Source organism: Electrona antarctica (genome assembly GCF_951216825.1).
Source record: "Electrona antarctica genome assembly, contig: scaffold_187, whole genome shotgun sequence".
Taxonomy (NCBI): domain Eukaryota; kingdom Metazoa; phylum Chordata; class Actinopteri; order Myctophiformes; family Myctophidae; genus Electrona; species Electrona antarctica.
The window spans coordinates 180,513-196,486 of NW_027637309.1; positions in this window are offsets into that span (position 1 = coordinate 180,513).

Here is a 15,974-nt window from a genome sequence, read left to right on the forward strand (position 1 = left end):
ATATGACCATTTTAGCTACAGATAACACCTCAGTGGATAAAGCTCTTGGATGGAGCGATTGTTTTTCCAGGGCATCAGGGGCTAAGCTCAATAGAGCTAAAAGTGAATGTTTGTATACACATTGGAGGGAAGAGAAAATGAATTTGGGGCTAACAGAAAAGAATGATCGAATTAAGGTGCTCGGAATTGAAATAGGCAAAGACATGTTAAAGGTTAACTGGGAGTCAAGACTTCCAAAGCTTAAAAGTAAGTTTTTAAGATGGGAGGGAAGAGACTTGTCCATTACAGGAAAGGTTTTAATTATAAAAGCAGAAATCTATGCCTCGCTAACGTATCTGGCTGCCACCTTGCCTGTGCCTAGAACCTTCCTCAATCCTCTGAGAAGATCTGTCTTTCAGTTTTTATGGAGTTCTCAGCAGGAGAGAGTAAAAAGGGAAATAATGTATAGACCTTTGGATAAGGGAGGGAAAGCAGTACCAGATTTGGGCATCAAATTAGAAGCCTTGTTTCTAACTCCAATTGTAAAATCTGTTCTGAATGTCAATAACACATGTTTATGGTCCTTTTTTGCTAAGTTTTGGGTGGGTCAAAATATAGCGCAGCGTTTTGGGAAGAGGCTCCCATTAGACACCCCACATGCTGAAACAAGGCCTACAATATATGATAAGGCAATGATATTGTTTCAGTCCGCTAACTTGAAGGGAACGTCAGTAGACAAGATCAGTAGGGAGATTGTTGAAAAGGGCCTGTCGCCCCAGACAACTAGGACGGTGCCGGTCAGTACCTTAATTTCAAAAGAATGTTTACAGGTCTGGAAGAATGTAAACTCTCCTTTCTTGCAAAATGTCCATAAAGACGTGGCCTGGAGCACAGTACAAAACTGTCTCCCTACCAGGGCATTTTTGCATGGAAGGAGATGCTCCAGAACTAGCAAATGCCCAAGAGTAACATGTGACTCAGATGAATACGTCAAACATCTATTCTGGTTTTGTCCACATGCTCACAAGGTCTGGGGCTTCCTGAGGCCTTGGCTGATAGACCTTCATAGGGACCCCACAGAAAATGACATTATGTATGGGGAACTAAATGGTAACAACTGTGAAAATTGGTTAAGATGGTGGGCGGTGATCAACTGCACTAAAGACGCTATCTGGAAATGCCGAAATATTCTGGTTTTCAAAAGATTTTGTATGCCCACGGAGTCAGTGGCCAAATTAGCAGTGACGATAGCCAGGGACTACATCCTCAGGGACAAGACCAAATGTAACACAAGGGTAATAAAGGAAATGTGGAAAGTGGGAGAATCTGGTTTGGTATATGACCTTTTAAAAGATGTGCTATAAAAAAAAAGAAAAAAAAAAAAGAATCTGTACCTTGTTAAAGATGTGATCAGTAATGTATGTATTAATATATGTATTTATGCCATGAACAGTGTGTGACTATTGTTGTATTGATGAATTGCCTGTAAACTATTGACAAAATCAAATAAAATGTCTAAAAAGTGAAAGTGAAGTGGTTCACCCTCGGCGAGGCTCAGCCATTGCACCCCGTGCTTTGCTGACCCGGGCGAATTCCCCAAATGTGGGAATCTCGACTGCACAATTTCTGGTAGTGGGGGACTGCGTTCGCGCTCTCCCCTGATTAAGTGTTGAAAACATGCGGATAGTGCTGGAAAGGAGCCCTACCCTACCTGAAAAACACCCAATGTGGCGTTTTGCCTGGCTCTCCACGCGGCCCCGGGGAGCCTTGTCACCCAGGAGGGGGAGGGGGTGGCCTGGGCCAGCCTCTAACGTGACTTCCGGGGCACGAGTGTAAAATCTTCAAAGTGTGGACAGCAGAAAGTCGTTTTGCCCGGCCCTCCACTCGGACCCAGGAAGCCTTGGGCCCCCACCGGGGTGCCAGGCCCGAAGCCAGCTAAACCAACGACCCGGCTCTCCATCCGAACCCGGGTACCTTTTGCCCTGCTCTCCACTCGGACCCAGGGAGCCCTGGTCCCCCACCGGGGTGCCAGGCCCGAAGCCAGCTAAACCCAGGACCTGGCTCTCCATCCGAACCCGGGTACCCACTCTTAAGCACCCCCCCGGAATCTTCACAATCTAACACCAGGTGCTGTAAGCTTTTCATTAACGCATTGGCTACTGCCATCTGCTGTATATGGGCCGTACCGGCCACCGCTGCCTTTGCTTACGGCCATACCACCCTGAACACGCCCGATCTCGTCCGATCTCGGAAGCTAAGCAGGGTCGGGCCTGGTTAGTACTTGGATGGGAGACCGCCTGGGAATACCAGGTGCTATAAGCATTTTCATGTCGGCATACTGAATGAGCAATGGTCATTCATGAATGGCCATGCTAAACACTAGATCTTTGTGCACCACTAAAACTTTTTGCCCCCCAAAGCGCATAGGCCACGCCTACATCATTAAACCCCACCCTCAATCCGACAGGCCCCGCTTTCAACCCGGACACCCGCTCTTAACCACCCATCCAAGACGCCTTAAACCCAGCCGCGGGGGCACAGGGCCACCTCGGACTGTGAAATAACGCATGTGCTGTTTTGCGGAGCTGCCCACGCCAAGTGTGTGCGTGCACGCGCGCCGTTAAGCGCTTGACCGGCGCGGCTAGAGGCTTTGCCGGCCGCTGTGGCAAGCGGGTAGAATTACTCGGGTCTCTCTTCATGACGAATAAGCCTTTCGCCTTTTACTAAAGACTTCCGTGGAGAGGGACGTTGATGAGTTATGGATATTTTTGGAAGGCCTTGCCCATTGGACAAGGCCAGGTCAGCTGTTGAAGAAAATGACATGGAGCACGGTGGTGCGCTCGGTTGTCTTGAGTGCAAATAGGTGTGAGCGCTTTAACTAATAGTATCGAAGGTTCTCAAAATGTGTCAAAGTCTTAATATCTACAAGCTCACATACTGCCACTGTGTCTTGTGTGTGTGCTTAAAGGGGAATTTTAAGACTTGGTTGTTGGGTACCGCAAAGAGGCCATTGTTACGCCCACGTGGAGGGGACTAGTCGTTGACTGATCGGCAGGGCACTGGTGTGTGGATTGAGTGCTTTCCTCTATGGCCAGCATGTACAACTCATACTTACCTGGCAGGGGAGACACCATGATCATGAAGGTGGTTCACCCTCGGCGAGGCTCAGCCATTGCACCCCGTGCTTTGCTGACCCGGGCGAATTCCCCAAATGTGGGAATCTCGACTGCACAATTTCTGGTAGTGGGGGACTGCGTTCGCGCTCTCCCCTGATTAAGTGTTGAAAACATGTGGATAGTGCTGGAAAGGAGCCCTACCCTACCTGAAAAACACCCAATGTGGCGTTTTGCCTGGCTCTCCACGCGGCCCCGGGGAGCCTTGTCACCCAGGAGGGGGAGGGGGTGGCCTGGGCCAGCCTCTAACGTGACTTCCGGGGCACGAGTGTAAAATCTTCAAAGTGTGGACAGCAGAAAGTCGTTTTGCCCGGCCCTCCACTCGGACCCAGGAAGCCTTGGGCCCCCACCGGGGTGCCAGGCCCGAAGCCAGCTAAACCCACGACCCGGCTCTCCATCCGAACCCGGGTACCTTTTGCCCTGCTCTCCACTCGGACCCAGGGAGCCCTGGTCCCCCACCGGGCTGCCAGGCCCGAAGCCAGCTAAACCCACGACCCGGCTCTCCATCCGAACCCGGGTACCCACTCTTAAGCACCCCCCCGGAATCTTCACAATCTAACACCAGGTGCTGTATAAGCTTTTCATTAACGCATTGGCTACTGCCATCTGCTGTATATGGGCCGTACCGGCCACCGCTGCCTTTGCTTACGGCCATACCACCCTGAACACGCCCGATCTCGTCCGATCTCGGAAGCTAAGCAGGGTCGGGCCTGGTTAGTACTTGGATGGGAGACCGCCTGGGAATACCAGGTGCTGTAAGCATTTTCATGTCGGCATACTGAATGAGCAATGGTCATTCATGAATGGCCATGCTAAACATTAGATCTTTGTGCACCACTAAAACTTTTTGCCCCCCAAAGCGCATAGGCCACGCCTACATCATTAAACCCCACCCTCAATCCGACAGGCCCCGCTTTCAACCCGGACACCCGCTCTTAACCACCCATCCAAGACGCCTTAAACCCAGCCGCGGGGGCACAGGGCCACCTCGGACTGTGAAATAACGCATGTGCTGTTTTGCGGAGCTGCCCACGCCAAGTGTGTGCGTGCACGCGCGCCGTTAAGCGCTTGACCGGCGCAGCTAGAGGCTTTGCCGGCCGCTGTGGCAAGCAGGTAGAATTACTCGGGTCTCTCTTCATGACGAATAAGCCTTTCGCCTTTTACTAAAGACTTCCGTGGAGAGGGACGTTGATGAGTTATGGATATTTTTGGAAGGCCTTGCCCATTGGACAAGGCCAGGTCAGCTGTTGAAGAAAATGACATGGAGCACGGTGGTGCGCTCGGTTGTCTTGAGTGCAAATAGGTGTGAGCGCTTTAACTAATAGTATCGAAGGTTCTCAAAATGTGTCAAAGTCTTAATATCTACAAGCTCACATACTGCCACTGTGTCTTGTGTGTGTGCTTAAAGGGGAATTTTAAGACTTGGTTGTTGGGTACCGCAAAGAGGCCATTGTTACGCCCACGTGGAGGGGACTAGTCATTGACTGACCGGCAGGCCACTGGTGTGTGGATTGAGTGCTTTCCTCTATGGCCAGCATGTACAACTCATACTTACCTGGCAGGGGAGACACCATGATCATGAAGGTGGTTCACCCTCAGGGGAGAGCGTGAACGCAAGTTTGCGCTCTCCCCTGATTAAGTGTTGAAAACATGCGGATAGTGCTGGAAAGGAGCCCTACCCTACCTGAAAAACACACAATGTGGCGTTTTGCCTGGCTCTCCACGCGGCCCCGGGGAGCCTTGTCACCCAGGAGGGGGAGGGGGTGTCCTGGGCCAGCCTCTAACGTGACTTCCGTGGCACGAGTGTAAAATCTCTTAAAGTGTGGACAGCAGAAAGTCGTTTTGCCCGGCCCTCCACTCGGACCCAGGAAGCCTTGGGCCCCCACCGGGGTGCCAGGCCCGAAGCCAGCTAAACCCACGACCCGGCTCTCCATCCGAACCCGGGTACCTTTTGCCCTGCTCTCCACTCGGACCCAGGGAGCCCTGGTCCCCCACCGGGCTGCCAGGCCCGAAGCCAGCTAAACCCACGACCCGGCTCTCCATCCGAACCCGGGTACCCACTCTTAAGCACCCCCCCGGAATCTTCACAATCTAACACCAGGTGCTGTAAGCTTTTCATTAACGCATTGGCTACTGCCATCTGCTGTATATGGGCCGTACCGGCCACCGCTACCTTTGCTTACGGCCATACCACCCTGAACACGCCCGATCTCGTCCGATCTCGGAAGCTAAGCAGGGTCGGGCCTGGTTAGTACTTGGATGGGAGACCGCCTGGGAATACCAGGTGCTGTAAGCATTTTCATGTCGGCATACTGAATGAGCAATGGTCATTCATGAATGGCCATGCTAAACACTAGATCTTTGTGCACCACTAAAACTTTTTGCCCCCCAAAGCGCATAGGCCACGCCTACATCATTAAACCCCACCCTCAATCCGACAGGCCCCGCTTTCAACCCGGACACCCGCTCTTAACCACCCATCCAAGACGCCTTAAACCCAGCCGCGGGGGCACAGGGCCACCTCGGACTGTGAAATAACGCATGTGCTGTTTTGCGGAGCTGCCCACGCCAAGTGTGTGCGTGCACGCGCGCCGTTAAGCGCTTGACCGGCGCGGCTAGAGGCTTTGCCGGCCGCTGTGGCAAGCGGGTAGAATTACTCGGGTCTCTCTTCATGACGAATAAGCCTTTCGCCTTTTACTAAAGACTTCCGTGGAGAGGGACGTTGATGAGTTATGGATATTTTTGGAAGGCCTTGCCCATTGGACAAGGCCAGGTCAGCTGTTGAAGAAAATGACATGGAGCACGGTGGTGCGCTCGGTTGTCTTGAGTGCAAATAGGTGTGAGCGCTTTAACTAATACTATCGAAGGTTCTCAAAATGTGTCAAAGTCTTAATATCTACAAGCTCACATACTGCCACTGTGTCTTGTGTGTGTGCTTAAAGGGGAATTTTAAGACTTGGTTGTTGGGTACCGCAAAGAGGCCATTGTTACGCCCACGTGGAGGGGACTAGTCGTTGACTGACCGGCAGGGCACTGGTGTGTGGATTGAGTGCTTTCCTCTATGGCCAGCATGTACAACTCATACTTACCTGGCAGGGGAGACACCATGATCATGAAGGTGGTTCACCCTCGGCGAGGCTCAGCCATTGCACCCCGTGCTTTGCTCACCCGGGCGAATTCCCCAAATGTGGGAATCTCGACTGCACAATTTCTGGTAGTGGGGGACTGCGTTCGCGCTCTCCCCTGATTAAGTGTTGAAAACATGTGGATAGTGCTGGAAAGGAGCCCTACCCTACCTGAAAAACACCCAATGTGGCGTTTTGCCTGGCTCTCCACGCGGCCCCGGGGAGCCTTGTCACCCAGGAGGGGGAGGGGGTGGCCTGGGCCAGCCTCTAACGTGACTTCCGGGGCACGAGTGTAAAATCTTCAAAGTGTGGACAGCAGAAAGTCGTTTTGCCCGGCCCTCCACTCGGACCCAGGAAGCCTTGGGCCCCCACCGGGGTGCCAGGCCCGAAGCCAGCTAAACCAACGACCCGGCTCTCCATCCGAACCCGGGTACCTTTTGCCCTGCTCTCCACTCGGACCCAGGGAGCCCTGGTCCCCCACCGGGGTGCCAGGCCCGAAGCCAGCTAAACCCAGGACCTGGCTCTCCATCCGAACCCGGGTACCCACTCTTAAGCACCCCCCCGGAATCTTCACAATCTAACACCAGGTGCTGTAAGCTTTTCATTAACGCATTGGCTACTGCCATCTGCTGTATATGGGCCGTACCGGCCACCGCTGCCTTTGCTTACGGCCATACCACCCTGAACACGCCCGATCTCGTCCGATCTCGGAAGCTAAGCAGGGTCGGGCCTGGTTAGTACTTGGATGGGAGACCGCCTGGGAATACCAGGTGCTGTAAGCATTTTCATGTCGGCATACTGAATGAGCAATGGTCATTCATGAATGGCCATGCTAAACACTAGATCTTTGTGCACCACTAAAACTTTTTGCCCCCCAAAGCGCATAGGCCACGCCTACATCATTAAACCCCACCCTCAATCCGACAGGCCCCGCTTTCAACCCGGACACCCGCTCTTAACCACCCATCCAAGACGCCTTAAACCCAGCCGCGGGGGCACAGGGCCACCTCGGACTGTGAAATAACGCATGTGCTGTTTTGCGGAGCTGCCCACGCCAAGTGTGTGCGTGCACGCGCGCCGTTAAGCGCTTGACCGGCGCAGCTAGAGGCTTTGCCGGCCGCTGTGGCAAGCGGGTAGAATTACTCGGGTCTCTCTTCATGACGAATAAGCCTTTCGCCTTTTACTAAAGACTTCCGTGGAGAGGGACGTTGATGAGTTATGGATATTTTTGGAAGGCCTTGCCCATTGGACAAGGCCAGGTCAGCTGTTGAAGAAAATGACATGGAGCACGGTGGTGCGCTCGGTTGTCTTGAGTGCAAATAGGTGTGAGCGCTTTAACTAATAGTATCGAAGGTTCTCAAAATGTGTCAAAGTCTTAATATCTACAAGCTCACATACTGCCACTGTGTCTTGTGTGTGTGCTTAAAGGGGAATTTTAAGACTTGGTTGTTGGGTACCGCAAAGAGGCCATTGTTACGCCCACGTGGAGGGGACTAGTCGTTGACTGACCGGCAGGGCACTGGTGTGTGGATTGAGTGCTTTCCTCTATGGCCAGCATGTACAACTCATACTTACCTGGCAGGGGAGACACCATGATCATGAAGGTGGTTCACCCTCAGGGGAGAGCGTGAACGCAAGTTTGCGCTCTCCCCTGATTAAGTGTTGAAAACATGCGGATAGTGCTGGAAAGGAGCCCTACCCTACCTGAAAAACACACAATGTGGCGTTTTGCCTGGCTCTCCACGCGGCCCCGGGGAGCCTTGTCACCCAGGAGGGGGAGGGGGTGGCCTGGGCCAGCCTCTAACGTGACTTCCGTGGCACGAGTGTAAAATCTCTTAAAGTGTGGACAGCATAAAGTCGTTTTGCCCGGCCCTCCACTCGGACCCAGGAAGCCTTGGGCCCCCACCGGGGTGCCAGGCCCGAAGCCAGCTAAACCCACGACCCGGCTCTCCATCCGAACCCGGGTACCTTTTGCCCTGCTCTCCACTCGGACCCAGGGAGCCCTGGTCCCCCACCGGGCTGCCAGGCCCGAAGCCAGCTAAACCCACGACCCGGCTCTCCATCCGAACCCGGGTACCCACTCTTAAGCACCCCCCCGGAATCTTCACAATCTAACACCAGGTGCTGTAAGCTTTTCATTAACGCATTGGCTACTGCCATCTGCTGTATATGGGCCGTACCGGCCACCGCTGCCTTTGCTTACGGCCATACCACCCTGAACACGCCCGATCTCGTCCGATCTCGGAAGCTAAGCAGGGTCGGGCCTGGTTAGTACTTGGATGGGAGACCGCCTGGGAATACCAGGTGCTGTAAGCATTTTCATGTCGGCATACTGAATGAGCAATGGTCATTCATGAATGGCCATTCTAAACACTAGATCTTTGTGCACCACTAAAACGTTTTGCCCCCCAAAGCGCATAGGCCACGCCTACATCATTAAACCCCACCCTCAATCCGACAGGCCCCGCTTTCAACCCGGACACCCGCTCTTAACCACCCATCCAAGACGCCTTAAACCCAGCCGCGGGGGCACAGGGCCACCTCGGACTGTGAAATAACGCATGTGCTGTTTTGCGGAGCTGCCCACGCCAAGTGTGTGCGTGCACGCGCGCCGTTAAGCGCTTGACCGGCGCGGCTAGAGGCTTTGCCGGCCGCTGTGGCAAGCGGGTAGAATTACTCGGGTCTCTCTTCATGACGAATAAGCCTTTCGCCTTTTACTAAAGACTTCCGTGGAGAGGGACGTTGATGAGTTATGGATATTTTTGGAAGGCCTTGCCCATTGGACAAGGCCAGGTCAGCTGTTGAAGAAAATGACATGGAGCACGGTGGTGCGCTCGGTTGTCTTGAGTGCAAATAGGTGTGAGCGCTTTAACTAATAGTATCGAAGGTTCTCAAAATGTGTCAAAGTCTTAATATCTACAAGCTCACATACTGCCACTGTGTCTTGTGTGTGTGCTTAAAGGGGAATTTTAAGACTTGGTTGTTGGGTACCGCAAAGAGGCCATTGTTACGCCCACGTGGAGGGGACTAGTCGTTGACTGACCGGCAGGGCACTGGTGTGTGGATTGAGTGCTTTCCTCTATGGCCAGCATGTACAACTCATACTTACCTGGCAGGGGAGACACCATGATCATGAAGGTGGTTCACCCTCGGCGAGGCTCAGCCATTGCACCCCGTGCTTTGCTGACCCGGGCGAATTCCCCAAATGTGGGAATCTCGACTGCACAATTTCTGGTAGTGGGGGACTGCGTTCGCGCTCTCCCCTGATTAAGTGTTGAAAACATGTGGATAGTGCTGGAAAGGAGCCCTACCCTACCTGAAAAACACCCAATGTGGCGTTTTGCCTGGCTCTCCACGCGGCCCCGGGGAGCCTTGTCACCCAGGAGGGGGAGGGGGTGGCCTGGGCCAGCCTCTAACGTGACTTCCGGGGCACGAGTGTAAAATCTTCAAAGTGTGGACAGCAGAAAGTCGTTTTGCCCGGCCCTCCACTCGGACCCAGGAAGCCTTGGGCCCCCACCGGGGTGCCAGGCCCGAAGCCAGCTAAACCAACGACCCGGCTCTCCATCCGAACCCGGGTACCTTTTGCCCTGCTCTCCACTCGGACCCAGGGAGCCCTGGTCCCCCACCGGGGTGCCAGGCCCGAAGCCAGCTAAACCCACGACCCGGCTCTCCATCCGAACCCGGGTACCCACTCTTAAGCACCCCCCCGGAATCTTCACAATCTAACACCAGGTGCTGTAAGCTTTTCATTAACGCATTGGCTACTGCCATCTGCTGTATATGGGCCGTACCGGCCACCGCTGCCTTTGCTTACGGCCATACCACCCTGAACACGCCCGATCTCGTCCGATCTCGGAAGCTAAGCAGGGTCGGGCCTGGTTAGTACTTGGATGGGAGACCGCCTGGGAATACCAGGTGCTGTAAGCATTTTCATGTCGGCATACTGAATGAGCAATGGTCATTCATGAATGGCCATTCTAAACACTAGATCTTTGTGCACCACTAAAACGTTTTGCCCCCCAAAGCGCATAGGCCACGCCTACATCATTAAACCCCACCCTCAATCCGACAGGCCCCGCTTTCAACCCGGACACCCGCTCTTAACCACCCATCCAAGACGCCTTAAACCCAGCCGCGGGGGCACAGGGCCACCTCGGACTGTGAAATAACGCATGTGCTGTTTTGCGGAGCTGCCCACGCCAAGTGTGTGCGTGCACGCGCGCCGTTAAGCGCTTGACCGGCGCGGCTAGAGGCTTTGCCGGCCGCTGTGGCAAGCGGGTAGAATTACTCGGGTCTCTCTTCATGACGAATAAGCCTTTCGCCTTTTACTAAAGACTTCCGTGGAGAGGGACGTTGATGAGTTATGGATATTTTTGGAAGGCCTTGCCCATTGGACAAGGCCAGGTCAGCTGTTGAAGAAAATGACATGGAGCACGGTGGTGCGCTCGGTTGTCTTGAGTGCAAATAGGTGTGAGCGCTTTAACTAATAGTATCGAAGGTTCTCAAAATGTGTCAAAGTCTTAATATCTACAAGCTCACATACTGCCACTGTGTCTTGTGTGTGTGCTTAAAGGGGAATTTTAAGACTTGGTTGTTGGGTACCGCAAAGAGGCCATTGTTACGCCCACGTGGAGGGGACTAGTCGTTGACTGACCGGCAGGGCACTGGTGTGTGGATTGAGTGCTTTCCTCTATGGCCAGCATGTACAACTCATACTTACCTGGCAGGGGAGACACCATGATCATGAAGGTGGTTCACCCTCGGCGAGGCTCAGCCATTGCACCCCGTGCTTTGCTGACCCGGGCGAATTCCCCAAATGTGGGAATCTCGACTGCACAATTTCTGGTAGTGGGGGACTGCGTTCGCGCTCTCCCCTGATTAAGTGTTGAAAACATGTGGATAGTGCTGGAAAGGAGCCCTACCCTACCTGAAAAACACCCAATGTGGCGTTTTGCCTGGCTCTCCACGCGGCCCCGGGGAGCCTTGTCACCCAGGAGGGGGAGGGGGTGGCCTGGGCCAGCCTCTAACGTGACTTCCGGGGCACGAGTGTAAAATCTTCAAAGTGTGGACAGCAGAAAGTCGTTTTGCCCGGCCCTCCACTCGGACCCAGGAAGCCTTGGGCCCCCACCGGGGTGCCAGGCCCGAAGCCAGCTAAACCAACGACCCGGCTCTCCATCCGAACCCGGGTACCTTTTGCCCTGCTCTCCACTCGGACCCAGGGAGCCCTGGTCCCCCACCGGGGTGCCAGGCCCGAAGCCAGCTAAACCCACGACCCGGCTCTCCATCCGAACCCGGGTACCCACTCTTAAGCACCCCCCCGGAATCTTCACAATCTAACACCAGGTGCTGTAAGCTTTTCATTAACGCATTGGCTACTGCCATCTGCTGTATATGGGCCGTACCGGCCACCGCTGCCTTTGCTTACGGCCATACCACCCTGAACACGCCCGATCTCGTCCGATCTCGGAAGCTAAGCAGGGTCGGGCCTGGTTATTACTTGGATGGGAGACCGCCTGGGAATACCAGGTGCTGTAAGCATTTTCATGTCGGCATACTGAATGAGCAATGGTCATTCATGAATGGCCATGCTAAACACTAGATCTTTGTGCACCACTAAAACGTTTTGCCCCCCAAAGCGCATAGGCCACGCCTACATCATTAAACCCCACCCTCAATCCGACAGGCCCCGCTTTCAACCCGGACACCCGCTCTTAACCACCCATCCAAGACGCCTTAAACCCAGCCGCGGGGGCACAGGGCCACCTCGGACTGTGAAATAACGCATGTGCTGTTTTGCGGAGCTGCCCACGCCAAGTGTGTGCGTGCACGCGCGCCGTTAAGCGCTTGACCGGCGCGGCTAGAGGCTTTGCCGGCCGCTGTGGCAAGCGGGTAGAATTACTCGGGTCTCTCTTCATGACGAATAAGCCTTTCGCCTTTTACTAAAGACTTCCGTGGAGAGGGACGTTGATGAGTTATGGATATTTTTGGAAGGCCTTGCCCATTGGACAAGGCCAGGTCAGCTGTTGAAGAAAATGACATGGAGCACGGTGGTGCGCTCGGTTGTCTTGAGTGCAAATAGGTGTGAGCGCTTTAACTAATAGTATCGAAGGTTCTCAAAATGTGTCAAAGTCTTAATATCTACAAGCTCACATACTGCCACTGTGTCTTGTGTGTGTGCTTAAAGGGGAATTTTAAGACTTGGTTGTTGGGTACCGCAAAGAGGCCATTGTTACGCCCACGTGGAGGGGACTAGTCGTTGACTGACCGGCAGGGCACTGGTGTGTGGATTGAGTGCTTTCCTCTATGGCCAGCATGTACAACTCATACTTACCTGGCAGGGGAGACACCATGATCATGAAGGTGGTTCACCCTCAGGGGAGAGCGTGAACGCAAGTTTGCGCTTTCCCCTGATTAAGTGTTGAAAACATGCGGATAGTGCTGGAAAGGAGCCCTACCCTACCTGAAAAACACACAATGTGGCGTTTTGCCTGGCTCTCCACGCGGCCCCGGGGAGCCTTGTCACCCAGGAGGGGGAGGGGGTGGCCTGGGCCAGCCTCTAACGTGACTTCCGTGGCACGAGTGTAAAATCTCTTAAAGTGTGGACAGCAGAAAGTCGTTTTGCCCGGCCCTCCACTCGGACCCAGGAAGCCTTGGGCCCCCACCGGGGTGCCAGGCCCGAAGCCAGCTAAACCCACGACCCGGCTCTCCATCCGAACCCGGGTACCTTTTGCCCTGCTCTCCACTCGGACCCAGGGAGCCCTGGTCCCCCACCGGGCTGCCAGGCCCGAAGCCAGCTAAACCCACAACCCGGCTCTCCATCCGAACCCGGGTACCCACTCTTAAGCACCCCCCCGGAATCTTCACAATCTAACACCAGGTGCTGTAAGCTTTTCATTAACGCATTGGCTACTGCCATCTGCTGTATATGGGCCGTACCGGCCACCGCTGCCTTTGCTTACGGCCATACCACCCTGAACACGCCCGATCTCGTCCGATCTTGGAAGCTAAGCAGGGTCGGGCCTGGTTAGTACTTGGATGGGAGACCGCCTGGGAATACCAGGTGCTGTAAGCATTTTCATGTCGGCATACTGAATGAGCAATGGTCATTCATGAATGGCCATGCTAAACACTAGATCTTTGTGCACCACTAAAACTTTTTGCCCCCCAAAGCGCATAGGCCACGCCTACATCATTAAACCCCACCCTCAATCCGACAGGCCCCGCTTTCAACCCGGACACCCGCTCTTAACCACCCATCCAAGACGCCTTAAACCCAGCCGCGGGGGCACAGGGCCACCTCGGACTGTGAAATAACGCATGTGCTGTTTTGCGGAGCTGCCCACGCCAAGTGTGTGCGTGCACGCGCGCCGTTAAGCGCTTGACCGGCGCGGCTAGAGGCTTTGCCGGCCGCTGTGGCAAGCGGGTAGAATTACTCGGGTCTCTCTTCATGACGAATAAGCCTTTCGCCTTTTACTAAAGACTTCCGTGGAGAGGGACGTTGATGAGTTATGGATATTTTTGGAAGGCCTTGCCCATTGGACAAGGCCAGGTCAGCTGTTGAAGAAAATGACATGGAGCACGGTGGTGCGCTCGGTTGTCTTGAGTGCAAATAGGTGTGAGCGCTTTAACTAATAGTATCGAAGGTTCTCAAAATGTGTCAAAGTCTTAATATCTACAAGCTCACATACTGCCACTGTGTCTTGTGTGTGTGCTTAAAGGGGAATTTTAAGACTTGGTTGTTGGGTACCGCAAAGAGGCCATTGTTACGCCCACGTGGAGGGGACTAGTCGTTGACTGACCGGCAGGGCACTGGTGTGTGGATTGAGTGCTTTCCTCTATGGCCAACATGTACAACTCATACTTACCTGGCAGGGGAGACACCATGATCATGAAGGTGGTTCACCCTCAGGGGAGAGCGTGAACGCAAGTTTGCGCTCTCCCCTGATTAAGTGTTGAAAACATGCGGATAGTGCTGGAAAGGAGCCCTACCCTACCTGAAAAACACACAATGTGGCGTTTTGCCTGGCTCTCCACGCGGCCCCGGGGAGCCTTGTCACCCAGGAGGGGGAGGGGGTGGCCTGGGCCAGCCTCTAACGTGACTTCCGTGGCACGAGTGTAAAATCTCTTAAAGTGTGGACAGCATAAAGTCGTTTTGCCCGGCCCTCCACTCGGACCCAGGAAGCCTTGGGCCCCCACCGGGGTGCCAGGCCCGAAGCCAGCTAAACCCACGACCCGGCTCTCCATCCGAACCCGGGTACCTTTTGCCCTGCTCTCCACTCGGACCCAGGGAGCCCTGGTCCCCCACCGGGCTGCCAGGCCCGAAGCCAGCTAAACCCACGACCCGGCTCTCCATCCGAACCCGGGTACCCACTCTTAAGCACCCCCCCGGAATCTTCACAATCTAACACCAGGTGCTGTAAGCTTTTCATTAACGCATTGGCTACTGCCATCTGCTGTATATGGGCCGTACCGGCCACCGCTGCCTTTGCTTACGGCCATACCACCCTGAACACGCCCGATCTCGTCCGATCTCGGAAGCTAAGCAGGGTCGGGCCTGGTTAGTACTTGGATGGGAGACCGCCTGGGAATACCAGGTGCTGTAAGCATTTTCATGTCGGCATACTGAATGAGCAATGGTCATTCATGAATGGCCATGCTAAACACTAGATCTTTGTGCACCACTAAAACTTTTTGCCCCCCAAAGCGCATAGGCCACGCCTACATCATTAAACCCCACCCTCAATCCGACAGGCCCCGCTTTCAACCCGGACACCCGCTCTTAACCACCCATCCAAGACGCCTTAAACCCAGCCGCGGGGGCACAGGGCCACCTCGGACTGTGAAATAACGCATGTGCTGTTTTGCGGAGCTGCCCACGCCAAGTGTGTGCGTGCACGCGCGCCGTTAAGCGCTTGACCGGCGCGGCTAGAGGCTTTGCCGGCCGCTGTGGCAAGCGGGTAGAATTACTCGGGTCTCTCTTCATGACGAATAAGCCTTTCGCCTTTTACTAAAGACTTCCGTGGAGAGGGACGTTGATGAGTTATGGATATTTTTGGAAGGCCTTGCCCATTGGACAAGGCCAGGTCAGCTGTTGAAGAAAATGACATGGAGCACGGTGGTGCGCTCGGTTGTCTTGAGTGCAAATAGGTGTGAGCGCTTTAACTAATACTATCGAAGGTTCTCAAAATGTGTCAAAGTCTTAATATCTACAAGCTCACATACTGCCACTGTGTCTTGTGTGTGTGCTTAAAGGGGAATTTTAAGACTTGGTTGTTGGGTACCGCAAAGAGGCCATTGTTACGCCCACGTGGAGGGGACTAGTCGTTGACTGACCGGCAGGGCACTGGTGTGTGGATTGAGTGCTTTCCTCTATGGCCAGCATGTACAACTCATACTTACCTGGCAGGGGAGACACCATGATCATGAAGGTGGTTCACCCTCGGCGAGGCTCAGCCATTGCACCCCGTGCTTTGCTGACCCGGGCGAATTCCCCAAATGTGGGAATCTCGACTGCACAATTTCTGGTAGTGGGGGACTGCGTTCGCGCTCTCCCCTGATTAAGTGTTGAAAACATGCGGATAGTGCTGGAAAGGAGCCCTACCCTACCTGAAAAACACCCAATGTGGCGTTTTGCCTGGCTCTCCACGCGGCCCCGGGGAGCCTTGTCACCCAGGAGGGGGAGGGGGTGGCCTGGGCC